A 9,182-nucleotide genomic window follows, 5' to 3' on the forward strand; every position below is an offset into this window, starting at 1 on the left:
CGTGCAGGTTATGCTTTCAGAGGAGAAGGAGCGATTCGAAGCAGAGTTGCATGAAAGGGAAAACAACCTAGAGCAGATCGAGAGGAAATTTCTAGATGTAGAGGTTTCATTGCAACAAGCACGGGAACGTACATCGCAACTCCAGCAAGCGGTGTAGGATGGAAATGCTAGAATCCTCGCTCTAGAAAGCCAAGTGATCATTGAGCAAGACAGGTGCAAGAAGCTTCAGCACAAAGTGACTATAAAGAATGAGGAAGTCTCATGGTTGCTGAGTATTCCTCCCCTCGTGTAGGTTTCTCAAGACTTCTCAGCAATTCTGGTGGAATTGTACGTTTCCCATTGGGAAAAAAATTAAGCAATACAACCCCTCGTTGCAGCCCATGTTGAGGATCATTCGAGAAGCGAAATCTCTCTGCACCGAGGTGAGAACCCTCATCAACAGCTCTATGGTCATCCTTGGTCCCAAGATCCCCATGGCTCGGGACCTAATCCAAATGCTATACGCAACCCAAGATGAAGAGTTAAGAGAGAAAGGGATAGCAGACCATTGACAACTGATCAAGAAGACAAATGTTTTCATCAACCACCATAGGGTGATTATGCACATATCAGTGACGCTTGAGCCATTGCAAATCTCCATCCCAGATATCAAGAAATGTATAGAGAGGTTCACTTCATTAGGCCTGCCTTCTTCGTTCCCCGCAGATGGTTCTGTACTGGGAGTTGAGCAAGTATTAAATCAGGTCGAGCATTTACAGCAGGACAAGACTTTCATCCAGTGCCTGAATGACCCTATCTCGGTGGACGAGGTTGAACATCTCCTACACCCCCTAGCTCAGCTCTACATGCTCCTGAAGTTGGTTCATGATGAGTCGATAGGCTTTCCTTTCGATGAAATAATCTGTTTGGATCAACATTATCAGAGTCTGGAAGCATAGGTGTTTCCCTCTAAGGAGGATTGGTCCTCATTGCAGTAGGATTTTGATCTGCTCCGCCCTATCCTGACATGAACTCTGGTCTCCAAACCAACAATTTTGGGTTCTCGCATTCCGCAGGCAGAATTCCCCCTTTTAGTCGCCAGGAAATGTTAACATTATTTCAAGTTGAAGTCTGTGGGCCGATTTTTGATTGGGGGGATCCTTTTTCCTTTTCACTTTCCAGCTGCGCTCAGCGTATGGGCCAAGTGTCATCTCGCCATTGCTCCTGAAGGCCCATTTTTTATGTTTAAGGTTTGAAGGAACGTGGAGCTGCCAAGTGGCTCTGTTTTGATGACTCGACATTCTTTTGGACCCCACCTTGCATCTTGAGAAAGATAGGGACACATGGCGTATTTGCATTGCCTGTATTATTTTTATTTGTATGCCTTTTTGCGGATGTCCCCAGAGTTGTTGCGTGTTTTCTATGGTGAGCTTTCTGCCAGGCTGCGGTTCGCACAAAATATTTTATGTTCGGGCAGGAAATGAGAGCACCACGGTAGGGTGGAAGTAACAACCCCGGAAGCGGTTTTGTTGGGTGTGTTCTTGCAAGATGCCATGGTAGTGTTTTCTATTTTAGAAGCGGTTGTGCATGACTGGCGGATTCTTTGAGCTGTTAGTGGAGCTGTGAGTTCTATTTATGCTTTAGTTTTCCCTGTTTTAGGGGTTCAAAACTTTTTAAAAAGAATAATTAAGTATCTTAGATAGAATTTTAGCCTTTTAGCAGTTGTTGTTTCTAAGGAAAGGATAATCAAACTATGCCTATGGCCTTTGTGATGCCAATTTTCAGTATGCTTTGATAGTTTTCTGTGCTTTCCTGTAATTCTGATGACTTTAGAGATATATATCTAATACTCTGCCAATTAAACTATGTTTTGCACTTGTTATCTGGTGGATGCGCGATTTATATTTCTTTATGTTTCCAAGGGATCTTGATTGTGTCTTAATTGTGGTTCTGTTCGGATATGTAGATTGTTGAATGGGCTTTAAAACTGTATATCTCTCGGTTTCATAAGTTGTTAATGATTTTACAAAATGTTCTGGTGGATCGCCTCAATAGTTTAGATCATTTTGCTTTAAGTTACTTATTTCCCTTTTCCCCAATCATCAGGAAGAGTTGGGTTCTTAAACCCAGAGGTCATTCAGTGAGTTACGTGCAATAGGCTCCCCATCACTAAATTTCCCATAAGGTTGTCTGCTTTAAAAGTAAAATTTAGAGTCAACATATATTTTATATGCTAAAAAATTATTTTAAATAAATAAGACAATTCATAAAAATTAAAATAATTATTTATTAATATTTTTTAGATTACTATATTTAATAATTCTTATTAATTCAATTCACTTAACATGTTAATCGACATTATATTATAATAATTGTAGTAAAAATATTAAATTATTTTTTGTTTTGCTTTTTAATGGGCCGAAACCGAATCACTTTTGACTGGATCTATAAACCAGTAAGCCATATTTTTGTTTGGCATTAACACCCTTATATCTCCTTGTGTCATCCTGTCTTCCATGCCTAGGCATCATTTTGTTCGGCAATAACACCCTTATATCTCTTTGTGTCATCCTGTCTTCAACGCCTCGACATCACCTTCTCTCTACATTGCCTGTGCATGAGACATATGGGTCTCGAGTAAAGTTGAACCGAAAACCTCCCATGTAGAAGACTCGCAGCTAATCGTTGCATTGTGAGGTCACCCCTGTAAAATTATTAAGTTATTAGAAAACAATTTTTATTTTTTTAGCGAGAGATTTTTTTGAGACATGTAATATGGCACTCCATAACATTTTGTTTATTTAATTTACCTAGAGTAATTACAATTATCATGGCAATTGTATTAAAATAAAATAATATAAGAGCACTAGACCCAGAAAGAATTTTGGGCCAGAGGAAAACCTATTTAAGAAATACCTTAAGGAGGCTAAACAATAGTTCACAATTCGGGATTTAGTTTGAGTCACAGAAATTCTCAGACCATGGAGAATGGAATGACAAAGTATGTTAACGGGGGCACTTTGCCAGCCAGGCAAATTATTGAAGACGCCAATGAACGTAAGATCGTTTATTTTTCATTAGCTAACAGGTCATGGGTTCGATTCTCTCCCTCGTTTTCTCCATTTCCTTTAGATTCATAATCTAAGTTTAGGAATCTTGTTTTTATGTGCAGATTGTCCAGGGCAGGAGGCAGAATCAACAAGGAAGATAAACGCTTGCGAAGGATGCCCTAACCAGCAGATATGTGCCATCGCTCACAAGGGACCTGATCCAGGTTTGTACAAAATATTATTCCTTAACATTTTCACCATGCAGTTTCATGGAGAAGGTTAATCCGTATTTTCTCGGCGGGTGCTTCTGAGGAAATTTGGGAGGATTTTGCATTTTTGTGATCCCGTGCTCTTCCTAAACCTGCTCGAAAAATTCACGAATTTATGCAGCTGAATTTAATTCTCCCTAATGTTATAGAATCCAACCAGCTAAAACTCTTATAATCCAGATGATGTCTTTTTGGTTGTATCAGGCATCTATGTTATAAGACAATTACATGAAACTTGTCTATATGAAAATAGGAGAGAAATATATTTGTACTTTTTAGTTTTGTGCAGCCTTTATTGAACGCAAGAGATTTTATTAAAAAAGGACAATATAAGAGAAATTTAACACCTCAATGTATAATGTTTTGAAACATTCAAAAAGAAATTATGCTGAGATTTCATAGGATTGATGTTTTCGAACACAATTTGTGGTCCATCATCTTGATCGAAGTAGTGTTTGGTTCACAAAGTTCAGACTGCAGTTTTGTTTAACAAAGTTTGCACTGCACTATATGGAGTCATTCCATGTGAGGATTGACCAAAATTAATGTTCTGAAACTTATATCCTATCGAATTTGTATGGTCTGATATGTCAATATATTTAAATTTTTATTTCGTTTTTCCAAAAACTTTATTTCAGAACTTTTAATATTATTTATAATTTTTTAGAAAGAGAACATGTTTAATAGAGGTTATATTCTATCTGTAATATTAGTATGCAAAACATGCAAGTAACAAAAGCACAAACTTGTTGTTGTGTTATGAGAAGAGAAAGAAACTGGCCTAGGAACGTGGAATGATAATTCAATGAATGTACTTCTTTATCTCTTCTCAATCAACTTGTTGGGATTAATTCTAAGATTGAAGACGATGATGCTAAAGCAATTTTGTTCAGTAGTATGCCTTTAACTTTTGATAATTTTATATTCATATTAAACTAAATCAGTTTGAATTTGAAGCTATGATTTCTTTCTTTATTGATGAAGAAAGTCAACACAAGAAAAATTACTTGATTAATTCGGAAATTACTTTAGTTATTAAAAAGTCTGCCATTTCCGTAGGGAAGGATAAAGTGTTTAAATGTTTCTGTTGTCATGAAAGAGGAGATTTCCTGATGAATTGATTCAATGTGCCGAGGATCTCATTGAAGGAAAGTTGAAGAGGGATAAAGTTGTGGCTGCCACTAAAGGCAAGATTGAAGATTGTGGTTTTGTAGCACACAATCAACACTCGCCCCACCATGACATGAGGATGAATATATATGCATCCATGTATGCATCCATGCATGCATATATCTATATAGATATATAGGTACATACAAATATGCATACATATACATGTACATACATATATAAATACATATACTGACATATATAAATACAGAAACAACCAATTTTTAAGATCCGTCGATACCGATATAGCTAAATATGACAATTATAGAAATACATGTATATCTATTATTTATATATCTAGTGGAATGGAACAAATTTCAAAAATGTTTATTTTGTTATGTTTTTTAATTGTTATAGTTGCAACATTAAAATGTTTTTCATAAACTCTAAATTGGATATAGAAGATGTGGTGCCCTATCCAAATTTATTAGATACGGCCCAAATATTATCGTCTTTAAGGATATGTTTGTGTTGGATTGTTGTCATTGACAAAACCAGTCAATCTAGAAAATTGGTATATGTGCTAAGGTTTGTCATTGGTGTCCAACACTTGCTGGTGAAGACACTAACCGGTGAAGTGGTATAGGTAGAGTGGTGTTGCTTTTTAGTAAGCAATAGTGAATGGAAACAACATTGGTATTGAATGATCAAAGGTTACTCAACCTCAAGGAAAGATAAATTAAGTCAACCGATCTATCATTCAGGAAGACCGGTCACTTTGGTGATGGTGAAGTAACAAAAGGTGACTCGGGCAAGAAAACGTGTTTGCTCTAACCAACTGGTAACTCACTGGTAAACATGGGAAGAGACTTGGTGCTAGCACAACAAACTGGCAATCAAAGGATGAGCCGGTAATATAAGAAGTGCAGTTGCATGCCGGTACACCGGTATGACAGAAGGAAGACAGGTGATCACCATAAATCAAGGAGCAGTGATTGGTTATTCAGTTGCAGTGGCAAAGGATGAGTTGGTAAACTTGTGTCTACGCCAAAACATTTGCTGGTAGGGTTAACTTTCAGTTATCATGTAGTTAAGCATGATTACATGCGGATTTTCTAGTTCGCATTTATTTGGCTGAACATGACTCAGAAGTTTCTATCTTTGGGAGATGCGGTGGTAGAATTGGTTGAACACTTGGCGGAATTGCTATAAGGCACACAAAGAAAGAGTGGGAGATTTTGAAATTGAAATCTTCTGAAATCCTTGATTAGTTCGATTGAGGATATGCCTGAAGGTGTTGACAGAAAATGTATAAAGAGTTATTGAGCTCTTTTAGAAGTTTTGACCGTGAAATTTGAAACAAGGAAATCTTGTTGAAGGTGATCCAAGGTGAAGAGAAGAGTGAGAGGAAGTGCTAAGAGGTGTTAGCATAGTTGAGTGTGTGTGTGAGGTAGACCGTCTGAGTGCAGAGCCGAAGGATAGAGAATCGGCTGAGTGCAAAGCCGAAGGACAAAACCGGTTGAGGGCAGAGTTGAAGGACAGAGGATCGGCAGAGTGCAGAGCCGAAGGTCAGAAGACTGACAGAGTGCAGTGCTGAGGGATAGGTGACCGACTGAGTGAATAGTCAAAGGTGTAAGAAGGAAACTGGTTCTATGCAGAGAAGACACAACCTGCGTGTATTGAGTGGGATGCATATTGAGATCTGATCAAGCTATCAGTAGCTAATTCAACAGGTCATCCATATGTTGCTTTCTAACAACTGCAACATAAATCCCTTAACTGGGTGGACTTTAATAGGTCTTTATTGTAAAATCCCTTAACCGGGTAACATCTTAACTAATGTTATAGGTCCTCTAACTAGGCTACCTTTAACAGGGTAAAGGCACTAACCAGCCTTGATAAAAATCCCTTAACCGAGTGGCACGTAATAGTGTTTTTGTAATCTCCTATCAGGGATGGCTCCTAACTGGGCATACTCCAGAAGAGTGCAAATTTTGTGAGTTCCTACTCACACCATTGTTTTCTCCCTATTGGGTTTCCACGAGATAACTCCTTGGTGTCACTGTCAACTTTTCATGCTTGCATATTTTACTTCAGTGATTAAGTATATTGTTGGATCTTAGATGATTGAAGATTTAAGATAAAATTTAAATTGAGAAAATTTGTTTGAGTGTTGATTCACCCCTCCCCTCTCTAAAGTGATTGGGACAAACAATTGGTATCAGAGCATCAGGTCCCTAGAATCAGATGAAGCTTAACCAACTTAGGGAGAGATCCAAGATGATGTGTAAGGAGGGCCCTAAGATCTCTAAGGAGAACTACACCTTATGGTGTGGAAGAATGAAACTATATTTAAGATCCCTAGGTGAACACTACTAGAACCATGTGATCACATAATACAATGAACCTTCAGGGACTCTTACTCTGGACCAGATAAAGGAAAGGAAAGATAATATTGTTGTTATGGATCTGATTGTTAGCACTCTTTCAGATAATGAATTTGTTGAAGTACAAGATTTGAAAACAACTTTTCAGATATGGAATAAGTTGAAGACAGTCTATGGGGGAGATCCCCATGTTCAAAAGGCCAAAGTAGACAGCCTGAGAGGAAAATATGATGAGATGAGAATGCAGGAAAGTGAAAACATAGAGCAATACAGTAAGAGGATAAAGGATGTAGTAAACTCCATTAAAAGTGCAGGAGGAAAACTCGAGGAGGATGATGTGGTTAGCAAAATCCTGATAACTCTGCTACCACAACATGACATAAGGGTCTCTGCTATCCAGGAACTTAGATCCTTGGGAACAATCAATGTAACTCTTGAATCACTGATTGGTAAGTTGACCGCTTTTGAATTGAGCAATTATGAAAACAACATACCAAAGATTGATGTTGCTTTCAAAGCATCCATGATGCGTACGCCCACAAGGAGAAGGAAAGAAATTGGTAGTAGCTCTACTACCAGAACCGATCATTCCCATGAGAGTGACAATCTGCTCTCTGAGGAACAGGAGCAAGACAAAATTGAAGCTCTACTAGCAAGAAGATTGCCAAGAGGTAAAGGTAAATTCAAAGGTAAATTACGCTTAAAGTGCTTCTCCTGTAATAAGATAGGTCATATTGCTTCAAGATGCCCTGACAATGATAGAGACAGGAAGAACAATTTCAGAAGTTACAGGGACAAGAGAAAAAAGGAATGTTATCTTGCAGAAGAAGGAGTCACTGATGAAGAATCAGAGAGATTTGATGAAGATGGCATTGCTTTTGTGGTAGTAAAAGAGGACAACACAGAGGAAGGAGATATGGCATTTATTTCTAGCACAAACTGGTGTGGAGAATGGGTGATTGACAGTGGCTATGCTCATCACACGACCGGTGATAAAAGTAAATTCCTCAGCATGGAGGATTGCAATGGAGGAACAGTGAGGTTTGGAAATGATACCCCATGTGCAGTAAGAGGTAAGGGGTTTATAGCCTTGAATGATAAGACAAATTGTTATGATGTCTTTTGGGTAGAAAGATTAAAGTATAGCTTGTTAAGTGTTGAACAACTTAACAATAAAGGATACCGGTTAGAGTTCAATGAAGGGATATGTAAAATAAATGACAAATCTGGAAGTCTAATTGTCACTGGTAAATAGTGAAGAGGCAATTTGTTTCATCTAGACACTATCATAGGTAATTGTCTAGTGGCTAAGGTAGAAGATAACTGGTTGTGGCACAAAAGATTGTGTCATGTTAATTTTGATAGCATAGCTAAAGTCAGTAAGGCAAAATCTGTTAGAGGTATGCCTGACATAGTAAAACTTGAAAATGCTATGTGCAAAGAGTGTCAACTAGGAAAGTTGACCGGGTCTAGTTTCAGCAGTAAAAATTTCTCATCTGAAAGTGTGTTGGACTTAGTTCACATAGACCTATGTGGTCCCATGAGAACCAAGAGTTTCTATGGAGACTGGTATTTTATGTTATTTGTGGATGACTTCTCAAGAATGATGTGGGTTGTATTCTTAAAAGAAAAATCAGAAGCTTTTCACATGTTTAAGGTGTTTAAGGCTCGAGTAGAAAGAGGAATTGGTAAGAATCTGAAGTGCCTAAAATCAGATAGAGGAGGAGAGTTCACCTCTCAAGAGTTCATGAGCGACTGCGAGGAACAAGGAATCATGAGACAAATGTTTGCACCCAGAACACCTCAGCAGAATGGAGTTGCTGAAAGAAGAAGCAAAACTCTCATTGATTGTGCCAGAACTCTAATGATATAGAAGGATATCCCACATACCTTCTGGAGAGAAGCAATAAGAACTACTATAAACACTCTGAACTAGATGCAGGTAAAGAAGGGGACAAACAAAACTCCTTATGAATTATGGAGTGGTTACTCACCTAATGTTTGTTATTTCAAAGTATTTGGAAGCAGGTGCTATATCAAAAGGAAAGAGTACATTGGAAAATTTGATCCCAAGAGTGATGAGGTAACCTTCTTAGGTTACTCAACAAAGGGCAAGGCATACCAGTGTCTAAACAAAAGGACCCGTAAGATTGTGGAAAGTGCAAATGTCAGAGTAGATGAGTACTCTGAGAAAAATGAACAGGACAGTAAGAGTGAACCAGAGGACTATAAAGGGTTTGAGTACAATGTATCGATGGAACCTACTGAAGAAGATCCTGTTGAAGCGGCAAATGAAGAAGCCCGTGAAATAGAACCTACATAACCGGTAGAAGAAGCTCCAAGGAATGAACCGGTATTGGATAAATATGTCAGAAATAATCACTCTA

This window comes from Cryptomeria japonica, chromosome 6 (genome assembly GCF_030272615.1).
Source record: "Cryptomeria japonica chromosome 6, Sugi_1.0, whole genome shotgun sequence".
In the NCBI taxonomy this organism is placed as follows: domain Eukaryota; kingdom Viridiplantae; phylum Streptophyta; class Pinopsida; order Cupressales; family Cupressaceae; genus Cryptomeria; species Cryptomeria japonica.